Source organism: Neltuma alba, unplaced genomic scaffold, assembly GCF_004799145.2.
Source record: "Neltuma alba isolate B1F8T4 unplaced genomic scaffold, ASM479914v2 tig00000833_pilon, whole genome shotgun sequence".
Classification (NCBI taxonomy): Eukaryota; Viridiplantae; Streptophyta; class Magnoliopsida; order Fabales; family Fabaceae; genus Neltuma; species Neltuma alba.
In genome coordinates, this window is record NW_021632213.1 from 29,641 (window position 1) to 46,481 (window position 16,841).

General features: G+C 33.6%; 1 pseudogene; it reads left to right on the forward strand.

The window, feature by feature from the left end:
- The first annotated feature begins 857 nt into the window (after positions 1 to 857).
- LOC114746485 (geraniol 8-hydroxylase-like) lies at positions 858 to 2,505 on the forward strand (annotated as a pseudogene).
- Positions 2,506 to 16,841: the final 14,336 nt, after the last annotated feature.

Below are 16,841 nucleotides of genomic sequence, written 5' to 3' on the forward strand. Positions count from 1 at the left end.
TCTCCTTTCTACACATTGCCAGGAGTATAATATTAGAGGTGGGAACTATGCAAGCCTTTCTCACATCAATCACCTTTAATTGTATCATAACTACTTTTTATTTTTACCATAAATTAAATCATAACTAGTTACGTTGCACGCATCAATAAAATACAAATACAAACACGCCAATAATCCAAATTTGAATGGTTGTAATATTTAAAAAAAAAACAAAAAGAAAAATTGCATCCCACTTGAGAGAATTAAATATGAGAAAGTCACTTAAAATCATCAAATTAATTTGAAATCTCTGGCACCTTACTGCAATAGATTCCACTTGTTTAATTACTAAATTGCTCTCATCTTTTTTTTTTTTTAAGTATGTATTAGCAACTGAAAGGGCAGTCGTTAACAAAATAAGGTGTAATGATTAACAAATATCAAGATAGGTATTAACAACCTATGCATTAAATCTTTGTGATGCACTGTAAATATATGTTGTTCATACCTGCTGCGAAAATTATTAATCATTGCAACGTTAAATTGTTAACGATTGTCCTTTCAGTTGTCAATGTATATTTAGAAAAAACAAAAAAAAGGGACAATTTAGTAATTGAACAAGTAGAACTATTGCAATGAGGTCTCTTAAGAATTCGGATTAATTTGATAATTTTAAAAGATTTTTTTGTATTTAATCCTTTCAGGTAGGATCTTAATGCAATTTTCCCAAAAAGAAAAAACTGAAAATCTTTCTGTCACCGCATGCGGGAGATAATAAAACAAAGCAACATTGCAAAAATAAAGAAAACAAATCCGAGTCGTCAATGTGGTTATATATAATGCGCCTGAAATGTGCTCAAGCCACAAAACTCACAGCCATGGACTTTTTCACAGTACTACTGTGTCTTCTGTTTCCATTTCTCTTGGCATTCCTTCACATATTCATCTCTAACAAAGTCCCCATATCTTCGAAACACCTTCCTCCTGGGCCTTCCCCGTTACCAGTAATAGGAAAATCTTAGATCTTGGGAACAACCCTCATCAATCTCTGACTAATCTCTCTAAACGCTATGGACCCATCATGACCCTCAAGCTCGGAACCATAACCACAATAGTCATCTCCATTGTTGCAATGGCCAAAGAAGTTCTTCACACTAATGACTTAGTCTTCTCTAGCAGAACGGTCCCAGACTCTGCTTCTCTCGGCCACGACAGAGTTTCAGTAGTGTGGATATCTGCTTCTGCTAAATGGAGATCTCTCAGAAGAGCTTGCTCCACTGACCTCTTTTCACCTAAGCGGCTAGACTCAACTCAGTCTCTTCGTCAAAAGAAGGTGCAAGAGCTTCTGGATTTTGTTGAAGGACGATGCAAGAAAGGGGAAGCAGTGGATATTGGTGAGGCTGCTTTTACTACAACTCTTAACTCTATATCTAACACTTTCTTCTCTATGGATTTGGCTTATTATAGTTCTGATAAGGCTCAGGAGTTTAAGGACACTATATGGGGTATAATGGAGGAAGCTGGGAGGCCCAATACTGCGGATTATTTTCCCGTGTTTCGTGGACTTGATCCGCAGGGTGTACGAGCTAAAATGGATTATTATTTTGGGAAGTTGCTTAAGTTTTTTGATGGTGTTGTGGAGGAGAAACTGCGTTTGAGAAGCTCAAAAGCGGAATCTGAGATCACCAATGATGTGATGGATTCATTCCTAAATCTCCTGATAGATTCTCAGTTGACTCGCGAAGAAGTGCTTCACTTGCTTCTGGTATAAGTTGTAATTTGGCTTTCTGCATTTCTTTCTCTCTTTACAAACTTGCTTAATCTTCGGTAAACTTCATTTTATTTCCTTTTAATATAAGACCTGAAACTATGAACTGAACCTCAAATTAATATGTTCTATAGGATTTATTTGCTGCTGGGATCGACACTACTTCAAGCACAGTGGAATGGGCAATGGCAGAACTAATGCACAACCCAGAAAAACTGGTAAAAACAAAACAAGAGCTTCAACATGTTATTGGCAAAAATGGGAAGTTCGAAGAATCAAGAATCTCAGAGTTACCATATTTAAACGCAGTGGTGAAGGAGACGCTTCGCTTGCACCCCCCAGTTCCATTTCTAATACCACGCAAGTCAGATAACGACGTGCAGGTCGGTGGGTTTGTAGTGCCCAAAAATTCACAGATACTTGTGAACGTGTGGGCCATGGGACGAGACTTGAGAGTTTGGAAGGAGCCAGATTCGTTTGAACCAGAAAGGTTTTTGGAGGGTCATGATCATCATAAGGTGGATTTCAAAGGTCGAGATTTTGAGTTCATTCCGTTCGGAGCTGGAAGAAGGATTTGTCCTGGATTGCCATTAGCGAATAGGTCGGTGCACTTCATGTTGGTGACTCTTTTGAATAACTTTGATTGGGTTCTTGAGGATGATTTGAAGCCGAAAGAGATGGACATGAGTGACAAGTTTGGGTTGACTTTGAAGAAGTCTCAGCCTCTTCAAGCTGTGCCTACTAGGCTTAGAACTTAATTGGTGCAGTATATAATGCATTTGATGTTCATTAAAATGAATAAGTAATTGAATCTGATGTTATTTGGAATGTATTGATTCTATCCTTTGCAGATTAATCTCACAACAGAAAGAAGTTGATAGTTTTGTGACAAGGATCAGACCTTTTGCTTATTTAAAAATAATTAACACCGTACAGTGGCCCATTATCTTGAAATTTTAAATTCCGTTTTCTAATTGAAATTTTATCATAAATTTGGGGGGGGGGGGGGAACTAATATGTATCATACTATACTGGGAGAGTAATATGTCAACTAACTTTTACTCCATAAGAATGTTATTAAAATATTAAAATTTAAATCATAAAAAGTAGGCATAAATTTATACTATTAAAATTTGATATAAGTAGTTCAAAATAGTAAATTTTTATTATACTTAAGATTATAATAATATTTTTACTCAGTTTTAAATCTCAACCATTATGTTCCTGACTTATCAAAAAAAATCTCAATCATTAAAAGTCAACCCAATAATAGAGAAATTAAGTGGAGAAGAAGCAGAGAGGGAAGTTAGTGGCAGCATTCTTCTCACCATCATATCCTTATAATTTATCTCATTCTAGTTAAGTTCTTGTCATGTGTTTTTTTTTTATTGGATCCTTTTAGTCTTTTTTAACCTGGACCTCTAGTCTTCTCAATTATAGTTATTATGCTTTATACTTATAATTTTTATATGTTTTTTTTATTGGATCCTTTTAGTCTTTTTTGAAGAATAAATAACTATTTAGCTGCTCTAATACCCAAAACCTATAACTACCTCAAAGGTTTTCGAATTATTACTCAGAATTCTAGATCGTATAGCTTTCCTAATGTTTGGAGTAAGAATAGATATGTTGTGATTTAGATTTGATTCCTAAATTTCTTTAGCTTAGATTATTTTTAAATTATTAGATTATGTCCTTAGAATCATTAGTTATAATTTATTTATAGCCTAGGCAGAAAATTCCCAACTTCCCACTTAGATCTTAGGGATTTCAAGAGGAAAGTATATTAAAAGGAGTAGAGAGGGATAATTAGTTGTCAATCTTACTTATCAAGAGGTTCGAAGTTGTTAGAACTTCATCCTAAAGCCTTAAGATCAAATTCTAATAGAGCAAAACCAAGCCACCTATGAACTCCACCTTTTTTAATATGCTTTTAGGTTAAAAATCACATTTAACATTAGTTTCTAGGCCCTTCGCTGTGGCAAAAAATACAATGAATGTTGTCTGACTTCAAAAATTCATAATTAATTGTGCAAGTCTCTAAAAATTATAAATTAGGATTTGTTAGAAAGCTTGAGAAGTTTACTTTCCAATGCAAAAATAAGCCTTGAAAAATCCAAACTCCCAAGATTCTTTAAGAAAATAATAGTATGACAAAGAAGAAAGACTTCTAAATATCTATTTATTAATTTTACTTAATCGTAGTAAGTTTTCTTTCCCGAATTCCATCCAAGCACTTTTAGTCATTATTTTTAGATTTCTAAGCCATATTTCAACATAATTATACTATCAAAGACCACTCATGATTACTCAATTTGTAGCCTTATATGTCAAGGCCTAATATTAATTCAAAGTTTGGGATGTTACAAGGACACTCTTCTTGGCGCATTATGTCACACCTTCATTTTAAACCCCATTATACGTTATTTGGAACCATTCAGAATCATTACACGATGCTCAAAGTAGGTAAAAACCAAGATTTAAAATTTTTGATTTTGGTTACCAATCATGCAACCCCTAAAAATCAAGTCAACCTTGAAAAATCATAACTAAATGTAGAAAAATTGAAATGGAGTGGTTCCAAGTCTCACGAGAAGCTTATGAAATATCTACATAGGAAAAATATTCATAGGTATCAATTTCTCACAGATCAATAGCAATTTCCACGCAATTATGTACTGTTCATTTGGTAAATTCTGGAATTTTCAGTATTTTTGCCTAACTTTGGAAGAGCATAACTCTTTCCACAAAATTCCAAATTTAATGATCTACCACTTGATTTAAAGCTAAAATTATGTCCTATAAGTTTGCCAAATTTCAAATCCAGATTCAAACATTTTCTATTTATTTCATATGTCCCAAATTTGGTCATTTTTAGGGAAAGTTCATCCCCTAATCATACTTGGTTTTATCTTTTCTTAACTTTTTACACATCCTTAATCATATGGGCCTTAACACATGCTTAAATATACATTCTAATATACGTTCACATGTTTAAACATAAACATACATGTTTGGCTCCTACTAGGAGTTATTATCCAACAAACATTACATAATTTGTAACATTCCATAACAAGTTCCAAAAGTCATTCTAGGGTGTAGTAAATATTCACTTAGTCTCCGGAACTACTTCCTTGTCTTTGCCCTTGCTTGAACTCCCTCCTAGGTGGTGTTAAACATAAGAGTGAGATTTCAAAGAAATCCCAATAGCAAAGAATCACAAATATCATACATTCATGCAAACACTACGCACAATGCTTTTATACATTTATCTTACTTATGTGTTCATGCTTTTATGCCATGGAAAGTAAGCTATCATACACATATTCAGAGGACATAATGCCAAGGCAACATAATTCAGACATTGCAATCCACATTTGCAACAAAGCTTAGTCACATCATGGCACACTTTGCACATATACACATTAACACATCAATGTAAGCAAGAAAGCAATCAAAATGTAATTCAATGCTACCTTTTGACACTTGGTTCTTGATTTCCTTTAAGTTCAATATGTTCTCTTGAGGATTTGGTGAGTTACCTATCAAACCAATACCAATGCCAATCATTCAACAATTATTCAACCACATTACACATTACTTAAACATTAAACCCCCTTTCTTTGGATTTTTGGCCTAATTGTTTTCCCTTTGATTCAAGAAACTTCCTTAGCCATTCCTACATGATTTTTCATGTAGAATTCAAATATTAAATCAGATTTTACAAAATCTAATCCCTTCCTTAAGTTCTGGTCAAAACAGAAATGAATTGTACAAGGGAAGATATCAAAATTTCCACCTTTGATTTTTAATGCTTTCAAATTCAATTCCTCCACATATCCCTACACAAAAATACCCAAGGAATTCAATGGAAGCATCAAAACCATCAAAATTCAATCTTAAGTCCATGAATTCAAAATTGCCGAACACCTCCCTTAGGTTCCTAAATTTCCACATTTGATCCCAATGAATTAAAACATACTTTCATGGCACAAACCTACACAAAAACACATTTCAAATCCATTGGAACCATTAAAATACATGGAATCAAATCCCATCCTTGAGTTCTTGGTTTGGCCGAAACAATGTTCTTGCACCCCAAGAGGTTTCCTTTCCATAATCCATTCCAAAACAGCACCAAACACAACAACGCAAGCTCATAACTCAAATGACTATCCTCTCCTAAAACTTCCAGCAAAATAGAAATGGAACAGCACTTCTCCCTCAATTTTAGTCATGATTTGGCCATTGAAAATGCATCAAATTAAAGCCTAAACATACCTTAAGGAGTCTTGGATTAAAGATTGATGATTAGCCTTGGATTGGAAGTGGTTTGAAAGGTATTTGGAAGCCAAGAAAATAGTTGTGCAGAACCTACCCTCTTTTGTCAATTTTTGTCCGAATTTTGAGTGAATTATGGGGGTATTTATAGACCTCATTTGCTGTCCAAAAACCTGCCCTTAGGCAGCTATTTCTGCCCCAAAATTAAGGGCATAAGTTGGCTAAAATGAGGGGGCAATCCTAGCCACACATGCTTTGACTTAATTTCAAGAAAGTTGATCCAATGGTTGAGATTTTTTCACCCAATTGTTCCAGATGTTTCTTGGGCTGGGGAGCACGGTTTTGGGCTTATTTAGAAGGGAAATAAATGAGAAAAATTGGTGAGGAAGTAATGGAATTGGCTAGGATAATTTAAAAATTTATTTTGTCACATAATACCCGATTTCATGCCTCCTACTAGGAAAAATAGCTAGGGGCTTCAAAAATTTCATTTCTTTTCATGATAATTCCATATTTATTCCAAAATTGTGATCTGAAAGTTTTGAGAATTTTTTAAGACCTCTAGATATTTATTTCACATTTTCTCCAAAATCAGGTCTTTACCAATAGGAATTCGGAAGTAAATTCTCCATAAATTATTTTCTGCATTTTCAATGCTTGGAAAGAATTTTATAAATTCATATATATTCCTAGGGAGTGTATCCATATTTTTCCTTGAATTTTTGGAGCCCTTAGGTAATTAAAATAGTTATACCCCCTTAAATTACCCTTTATTTTTCCCTATTTTCCCAAAATAACTATTTTTTTTGGGAATGTTCGCCAAAATTTATTTTGGGCCATTTTCACTCCCAAAAAATCATATGTGACTCAAAAACCCCTAATTCTATTTTTTCCCCTATTTTAAGGGAATTTTTGAGAACTTTTCTTAAAATTACCGTTTTGCCCCTAGAGACGCGATAAAGTCGGTTTCGTCCCATTTTGGGTTTTCATATTTTATTCACACCTTATGCTTATCAATCATGTCTCATTCCTTACATTCCCATTACTAGGGTTTCAAGTTTTGAGATGTTACATATTACATCCAATAGTGAATATACTAAATTAATTATTTTGTACATTTATTATTATTTGTTCTCATTGTGATTATTGCACTTAAGCAAGGGCCATTGGATGCTCATAGTATTGAATCCACTTAAGAAGCATATTTGGTATTCTGATTCTTTATGTAGCAACTCGAATAGTCAAACAAATATGAAGGTATTGTTCAACCGACATCTATCATCATTTATACAGTGATATTAGCCGTTAAATATTTGTTATAACCATCTACGACACCTCTATATTTAATGGCTGTCCCGTCAATTATGGTAAAAGGTAATCATCAAATATTTACATTTTTATAGTAGTGTAATGAGAATGACCTAACTTGTCCAAATATAATTAATGGTCTAAATTCAAAGTTCTTAAATAGTAATTTTATAGATGATAAAGTTAATATTTTTAAAAGCAACGCAATAATATCTTTATGCTAAATTTAACATATATTAAAATAAAAAATATATGAAAAAAATAGATGATCATACAGAGAATCCCAATCTGCCATCAACAATAATAGCCTTGATTGCGTATTTCTCCTCAGCCCATGATTATTGGGACAACTATTTTGGCTTCACTTGAAAAACCTCCAATGTCTTTACAACCACATAATTCCAATGGCAATAAGGACATCATCTTCCTGTCGGCAAAAAAAAAAAAAAGAGTACAAATCGTCTTCCTACTTTCTTGTACTCCTCAGAAAGAAGTTTTGCTATTTTCATATCAATAGAAAGACGCAAGTGTGCTTAGGTAAGCCATAATAATAAATTAGATATAAATTTGGTCGAATTTGTTACCAGCTTAAACAAAGATAATCTACCTGCTTGACAAAAGTGCTATTGATTTCGAAGCCTATAGATTTTTTTTATTTACAATTTTACCCACGTACCTCTGTACAAAAATAATGACTTGTCTCTATCATATTCAATATAAGCTCCAAAATAATTTTGAATCTTTGATGCGGATTTAACACGGGCCCAGAAGATTGGCCAACTTTTTCTTCCTACTTATCATCATGGGTTACAATCTAAAAGGCTATAAACCCCAATCGATATCTTGAGATTAGTTTTCTCATCTTGGAATTCTGCATACAAATTAAGAATTGAATTAGTCATTTACATTATTGTCTTCTCTGCCTTGACAATGACCTACCAATAAAAGAAGGATCGATGTAGATGGAATCGAAGTTCTTGTGGACAAAAATAATGTGGGATCTACTTTATCTTTCAATAACCAATTTTGTTAAAGCTGCCTCGAGCGACACGAGGCCGGTTTTGTTAATTCGTTTGCATGGAATTAAATTATTTGACGCCGGGTGCCGTGATTTATTTAGCACATCACAAGTTCACGGCCTACTGTGCCTTTTGATGGAAGGACTCCCACTTCAATGTTTATCTGGTAATGACATGTTTCCTTTCATAAACAACTATTTAATATTTTCGAAGCAACATATACATTATTATAAATATAGGCCCAGAACATTATTGGCCAACTTTTTCTTCCTACTTATCAACATGAGTTGCAAGCTAAAGCCTAGAAACCCCAATCGATATCCTGAGATTAGTTTCCTCATCTTGGAATTCTGCATACAAATTAAGAATTGAATTATTCATGTACATTATTCTCTTCTCTGCCTTGACAATGACCTACCAAAAAAAGAAGGATCGATGTAGATGGAATCGAAGTTCTTGCGGACAAAAATAATGTGGGGTCCACTTTATCTTTCAATACCCAATTTTTGTGAAAGCTGCCTCGAGCGACACGAGGTCTGTTTTGTTAGTTCGTTTGCATGGAATTAAATTATTTGACGCCGGGTGCCGTGATTTACTTAGCACATCACAAGTTCACAGCCCACTGCCTTTTGATGGAAGGACTCCCACTTCAATGTGTATCTGGTAATGAAATGTTTCCTTTCATAAATAACTATTTAATATTTTCGAAGCAACATATGGATTATTTATAAATATATTTTATATTCAGAAATTATTTTGACATCCCAAAATTTTCACTTATAATACAAGATGTACGTTAATACTTGCATGGAAGAGAGCCGATCCGGTAACTAAGGTGAAAAAGAAAAAACTCGAGAGACTAAGGGCCTATTTCTTAAATTGTTTTGAAAACAATTTTTTTTTTAAAAAAAAACTTGTTAAGTTGTTAATTAAAAAATGAAGTATTTTTGTAAAATAAAAAATAAAAAATTTAAAAAAAAAAATCAAAATAACTTTTATATGTTTTATTGTTTTCTATTTGCTTGTTTTGTTTTGTTATTTTTTTCTACTTCTCCTTTTCACTTATGGCCATGCTCTTTATTTTGTCTCTAGCACTCATCTACGTCATTTCTCAGTCTTTTTTCCCTTCATCCATCATTATTGCATTTTCCAATTTATCTCTCACATTCTATCAGTTTGCCAAGTTAATTTTAAAAATGATTATTCCAAACTAGTTTTTTTTTTAATAACATTTATGTTTCTTTGCAAACTGCAATTTCTAGATTAATTATGTGAACACTTTATTTTTATTTTTATTTTTTCAAAACCTATTTTAAAAAATTATAAAACTATTTTAAAAACATAACAAAAAACAGAAACAAACAAGGCATAAGTGAAAGAAAAGCTGACAGGTACTAAATTAATGAAAGGGAAAATTTGACAAAAGTACCTTTCAAAATTTTAAAATTGAAAAAAATGATTACAAAATCAATACTTATGTTCAAAATGGGATTTTGAGATGTTGGTGATTTTACTATTTTACAACTTATTTAAAGCATAAACTTAAGCCACCCTTGTCGATGACAGGTCTAATGTCGCTTTAAACCAAATTTAAAACTCAAATTAATGCAGAAATGGTGCTTAACCAAAGGTCAATCTCAAAGGAGCTTATGAGTCTCTTGATGAAATTAACCAAAGGTCAATCACAATTTAGGGTAGAAAACAGATCTAGAATAGAAGGTTTTTGAGGTAGAAATCATTTTCATAAATTGCTATGTTATAAAGAATGAAAAACGGAGAGTGAGAAAAGGTTGGCAACAGATGAGATGTGTGATAAGGACGGTAATCGTCCTAAGAGTGATAAACCTTGCCTTCATAGCCTAGAAGAATTATGGAGCTGATTATATTCAGAGGAATCATATATCAGAATAAGAATAGAGTAGCCGAAAATCTTCAAGATAATGCTAACAAGCAATTACCATTATTTCATCGATAGACCATAATCAAACATCAAACCAGACATAAGAGAATAATCTAATCTACTCAATATCAAAAGATACACTGTCAATCACAACAAGTTCATAGTCTGAATACATAAAATCTCACAAATATAATCTAGACAAATTCAATCCACAACCACAAGTGCAACCATACTAGTGAAATACGAATCAAACTCATAAGAACTCCCTTATTGATTGCACGACTGTCTTGGTTACTCCTCTTAGGAAGAATGAGCGAGTCAACTACACATGACTAAAGGAGAGGCTACACTAAGCTCAACTCTCGTCTTCGCCATGGGAGTAATGGTGAACGAAGAAGGAAGAAAGAGATAAAGAGCTTGAGAATGGAAGAGAGAACGAGAATTAGTGGTCGAGAATAAAACATACTTTCATTTACCCTCCTTAATATGTGTCTAAAACCATTATGGTTCAAGCAGATCATGAAACAAGCTCGTAGATTGAAATTTTGAAATTTGATTCTCGAGTAGTTCATTGGTAAATTTCAGATTTTGGTCCAACTTTAAAAAATCATAACTAATTATTAAAAAATATAAATCTAGACTTAACTCTTGTCAATTCGTAGAATTTTACTGTTTATTTGATAAAACTATACTTTCTAGTTTCTCTAGCCTAACTTTGAGCAGGCACAACTCTTAACACACACATCCATTTTAAGTGATCTATCACATGTTTTAAAGCTCAGGATGTTTTCTTTAAGCATGCCAAATTTCATGGGCAGATCCATCATTTGCCTCACTTTCACTCTATCAAACGTGACTCATTTAGGGATAATTTATCTCCCTTACTTGCATTAATAATTCATGTTCATCTATTTCTTTGCATGTGATAAGTCTTATTATTTGCATACATTTCTAGTCCTAAACTGATGCTTTTGTCATTCATAATTGCATATTTTCGGTATAATTAGTCTTTATTATGCATAAGAGTTGGTGAGTGGAATTGTAAGGTTTTATATATGTTTTTGTATGTTGTCTAATTTTATATGTATGTGCTTTTGATCCCTTGGTTGGTATACATTGCAAGTAGTTTTATTAACATCTTGGCCATTTTGTCTCAAACGCCAAGGTGCACTACCAGAAAAAAGGTTTTTCACGGCGGTTAAAAGTGGCTTTTCACGGAGGTTTTGAAGGCGAAGTTGATAAAGGCGACGTTGAAAGGTAAAGAAAACACGGCGGTTCTGAACCGCTGTGGAAAATTGATTTTCCACGACGGTTTTACATCTGACCGCTGTGGAAAATCAATTTTCCACGGTGGTTATAATAAAAACCGCCGTTGAAATTTGACTTTCAACGGCGGTTATATATATAACCGCCATTAAAAATACATTTTTTTTTTTAAATTCTACTTGATTTTCATTTTTACCATCCTACAGTTTACAATTCCAAATAAATGTAGGCAGTGCAGATCACACAGAACAAGATCAATTAGCTAGTTGATATATATACAACATTGAAATTTCTTTTACACAATTCGAAAATAGGGAACCGGCTAATATAATAGAACTAGGTGGTTAATTAAGACCAAGGAACACGTATTGGCTAGGTCCAACAATTCTGAAATAGAAGTAACTACTTCTCTGTACAATGAAAATCATGAAACATGTACATATAAGAGGGAACTGAGAGAAAACATCTAACAATGAATTTTTTGAGAAATAACCTATCTATTTGAAAGCTAAATTTCAATTTCAATTACCATATGGGTTAATTCCATCCGTACAAAGCCCTAGCCGAAGGTTTCTTGGCTCGCCACCAAATTGAGGAAATTTTTGATCTATTGTTTTCCATTGAGGAGAATCTGCTGGGTGACGAAGCTTTCCATCACATATTTTCTCATCGAAATGCCATCTTAAGTTCTTTGCATCTGTGGCATTAGCAAATAGACGCTTAAATCGTAGTATTATTGGAAGATACCACAGAACCTTTGAAGGAGAACCTTTGGTCATCTCATTATAATCACCATCATCTTTCTTTATTTTGTATCTTAAAGTCCCACATTTAGGGTACTTATTCAACCCTTCATAATCATTTCTGAATAATATGCAGTCATTAGGACACGTATGTATCTTCTCATATTCCAAACCCATCGAACACAAAATCTTTTTTGCCTCATACATTCGTTTCGGAAGTGAATTCCCTTTGGGAAGAATATCACTCAGCAATTCAAGCAATTCCGTAAAACTAGCATCGGTCCAACCATTTCTTGCCTTCAAATTCATTAGTTTCAATACGGTTGTTAATCTTGTGTAATCATCTTTGCACCCCGGGTATAAAGGTGTCTCTGCATCACTACACAAAGTTTCAAAGGTGAAAGAAAACTGTGTAGAGGATTCAGACCTTATATCACGAAACATATCCGAAATTCTATCACCAAAGTCTTCATTCACAACCTTCTCATTTGCAGACAGTGTAGTCTTTCTAATTTCTCCATGCCATATCCAATTTGTATACCTCAAATTTATCCCATCACAGATAAGATGCTCTTTTATCTCAGAAATACTTCGTCGACTATTGTTTAAACATTTGACACAAGGACAATAGTACAATCCATCTCTTTTACTAGGGGCATTTCTCTTAGCAAACTCAAGAAACTTTTCAACCCCATCCTCATATTCCTTGCTAATTCTCTTAGCTTTCATCCAAATACGATCCATTGTTCTACAGATTATTTAAACACTTTACTATCAATCAAAATTCATAACGAAGAAAAAAAACACAAAATAACAAACAGATTATTTATTACTAAATTCTTATATTTATTACAAGAAAATTACCAAAAATTCGAAATAAATATCAAAAAATTATAAAAAAATTTAAAAACTTCACAACTAGTCAACTCCAAACATTTAAACATGTTTCTAATACAGTATATAAGAAGGAATTAAGGTTTTCTCACATCCAATACCCACCAATCAACACCAATCCACAGTTCAACCACATAAAAAATGTAAAATGAACAATACAAGCCAATCATAATGTAAAACTACCAAACTCATTTCATATATAACATATTTTCATGGCCAAAATATTCAATAAAACAAGAAAAATTGAAAAGAATGAAAGAAGAGGATACTCACAGAGAGCAGAGAAGACTCAAACGCGAAGTGAGGGCTTCGAACGGCAGCGATGGCGGCGGACGCACCACAAGCTCAATGCAGGAGTTTCAACGGTGGGATAGTGTGGGGTATGACCGGTTTTCGGTGGTGGGACGGAGGGGACCGCGGCTGAGCAAGAATGAGGCGAAATGAGAGGCATTCAAACGGCGGCGGATGGCGGCAAGGCACCACAAGCTCAATAGAGGAGTTTTAAATAGTGGATAGTGGCAGGAATGGCCGGTAATGGCAGTTTTTCGGTGGTGGGGCAGAGGGGGACCACAGCGCACTAAAGAAATGAGAAAGAAAATGAAGTGACTCGACCGCCGTGGGTTTAGAAGAACACACTTTCCACGGCGGTTTTTAAGAAAACCGCCGTGGAAAGTGTTTTTAACGGCGGTTCTAAAAAACCGCCGTGGAAAGTTTAGCCCCTCTTCATTTTATTTACAAAAATGCCACCGCCTTTTTTTCCACGTCGTTTTTCTACTTAACCGCCGTTATTTTGCGATGTTAAAAGTCTTTTTTCTAGTAGTGGTGGAATAGCTCAGATGCCGTGGTGGATTCAATTTATGAGGAGCATAGTGTCGTTAATTCAAACGACATCATTTTGGCTAGGCGTTATGGCAGATATGTAGAGGTGCTATGACGGATGGCCATAATTTCATATTTAAAACCAGATCACGCTCCTTCATCCACGTGACTCCCATTCGGATTTCTCTCACCCATATCTCCTTTTGCTCTTCATTCTCTCTGCCTTTCTTCACCCCATCTACCATTCCACACCATTTCTAGCCATATTCCATCACTTTTCACTAACTATTCTTCCTCTCTTCCATAATTTGATCTTTCTACATCTTCATATCAGTGTTTAATGGCCATTAGAGGACCAAAAGTTTTGTTGAGCTGTTTTCTAGTCATGAGCAGTTGAATTCATCCATTCCTTGCTGATTGATGAAACTATTCTGAGTTTCTAGAGCCTACAGGAAGTTCAATTGTGTTTAATTTCAGTTTCTACTCTATGTGCATGTTGATTGTAGTTCAAATGATGTATGTATTGAGGATTGGTGTTGGTATGCCTGATTTGGATTTTGATTACTTGTATTGGATTTACTTTGAATGGATAATCAATTGCCTTATAGTCCTTTTGTTTATTGTAATTAATTGTTCATGTTCTTGAATCTTCTAATTGAATGTGCTAGGTGTCTAGGTTTGGTTGAGAGCTAAAGAACTTCTGTGAGTCTAATATAAGCTAAGTCCTAAGGCACTTTATCTAATTATCCAATTAGGTGGCTAACAATATTAATTAGGTACACTGGCTTAGTGAGATGCAATTGAACTTAACACAAGTCAAACAAGGAAGTGTAGCTAAGTTAACTATCAAGGATATTCACTACATTAATTATCCATTCCATATTAAAACTAGAAATTCATAAACAATAGTTATCAATTCTTAGCTTAGGATAGTTAACTCCGCTTTGTCACTTTCCTTGGTTAATTTGTAACTAACACCTAGTTAGTTAGTAGTTTGTAATCGGCTCCTCAAAAAGATCGACACTTAGGCTAGTTGCTCTATAGTGCATTTAGCTTAGTTATTGTTTTAAGAGTCCTACGACATGGCTTGTCAGCATGTAATCATTCCAACATTACATAATTCATTCTTATGTATTAACATGTTCCATCATCTATGTCACACCTTACTTTATTTATCTAATTCTATATCAAGTGGGAGCATTTGGAACCATTTCTTAAGTCATTAAGTTGTTAATGTAGCAATGTCACCGAAGAGGGGGTGCATTGGGTGATAAAAAATTGTGCTAAAAAAAAAAAGATTTCATCGAAGGAGAGTCAGAGACGAAGGACATACAAGACTTTATACTGGTTTAGTCTCAACTACTTGACCTACATCCAGTTCTCATAACACCTATGAGTTTTTTCACTATACTCCAAGATTCAATGGGCTCTTGGCACCTCAGTACAGTAACTGAGCTCTCTCAATCACTCCTTCTTACTTCTCATAAGGATACAATCCCCTTAAGAGCCCCACACTCTTGAGTCACTCACTAAATAAGTAAAAGGATTTATAGACTCTTTATAAGAGTATATAAAATGAACACAGATGCTCAAATTTAAGAAACAGATATTGAATGCAAGAAATTAATTCAATAGATGGTAGCTCAAGTTCATTCATAGCTTTATTCAATGCTCTTCATGCTTTATACTTAGAGATTTTCAGTTATCTGTTAGACACGAGAACTTGTAAACTTTGAAGTAGTGTTTTCGTAGATTGGTAGTTGCAATGGTTGTTTCATATTAAATGCATTTTTGACAGGTAGCTTAAGCCTACAATAATTTTTTGTTGAGTCTCGTAACCTGTAGAAATATCTCTATAATGAATGTAGTAAGTTACTTTATTAGAGGGTATAAATAATTAAATGAAGAGGTGATCAACCTTGGAATTTAACTTATGAATTGAAATTCACAGATCATATAGCAGAGAATTACAGAATTAATTCTTAGAAGATCTTATCGATAAATAGCCTAATCGATAAGGTTATCGATTAATTGCAAACGTGAGAATTTGAAAAAAAGACCCATTAATCGAAGTCATTACTGATCAAATAGTTTATGGAAAAGGTTATTGATAAAGAGTGAAAGTTAAAACAAAGTGATTTATCACGAGAATTCTTCATAAGTTAAGTGAAAGATTTGTTACTTGAATCCATCTGAGCCGGGTGCCATTCAAGCTTTTGATAAATATAAGATGAATAATAAAGATCGAGAAAAGCTTAAAGATGGAATAATATCACATTTTCTAAAAATAGCATGAAAAACAATTTCAAACAAAATAACTGAACTTTATATAGCACGTTATCGATAATTTACTTTATCCAAAAGCTTATCGATAATTGAAGTAGACTTTCAAGCCCATTTTAAATAGTTTTACCTAAAGAGTTATCGAAAATTATGTTTAAGAGTTTTTAGAAAAGTCTCTTAGAAAAAGATATTAGGCAAAAATAATGTGAGACAAAAAACATGTCTTTTATCGATAAAGTGTTTGATAAATGTGTTTATTGATAAAGTTATCAATAAACATATTTATCAATAAGGTTATCGATAAAGAACATCTAACTTATAGAAACACAGATAGTTTTTATTAACAACTTTTTGAACAATATAACTAAGACTGTGTTTGGGTGACACCCCAAACCATGGTTTAGGGACCCAAACCATGGTTTGGGGAATAAATCACCCAAACACCCACCCAAAAACCAAAACCATGGTTTTGGAAAAAGCAAAATTTTTTTGCTTTTGGAGAAAAAAGGGAGAGTGTGAGAGCCTATAGGATATGTATCTTGTTATTTTTTTTATAAACATATTTTTTTATAAACATATTT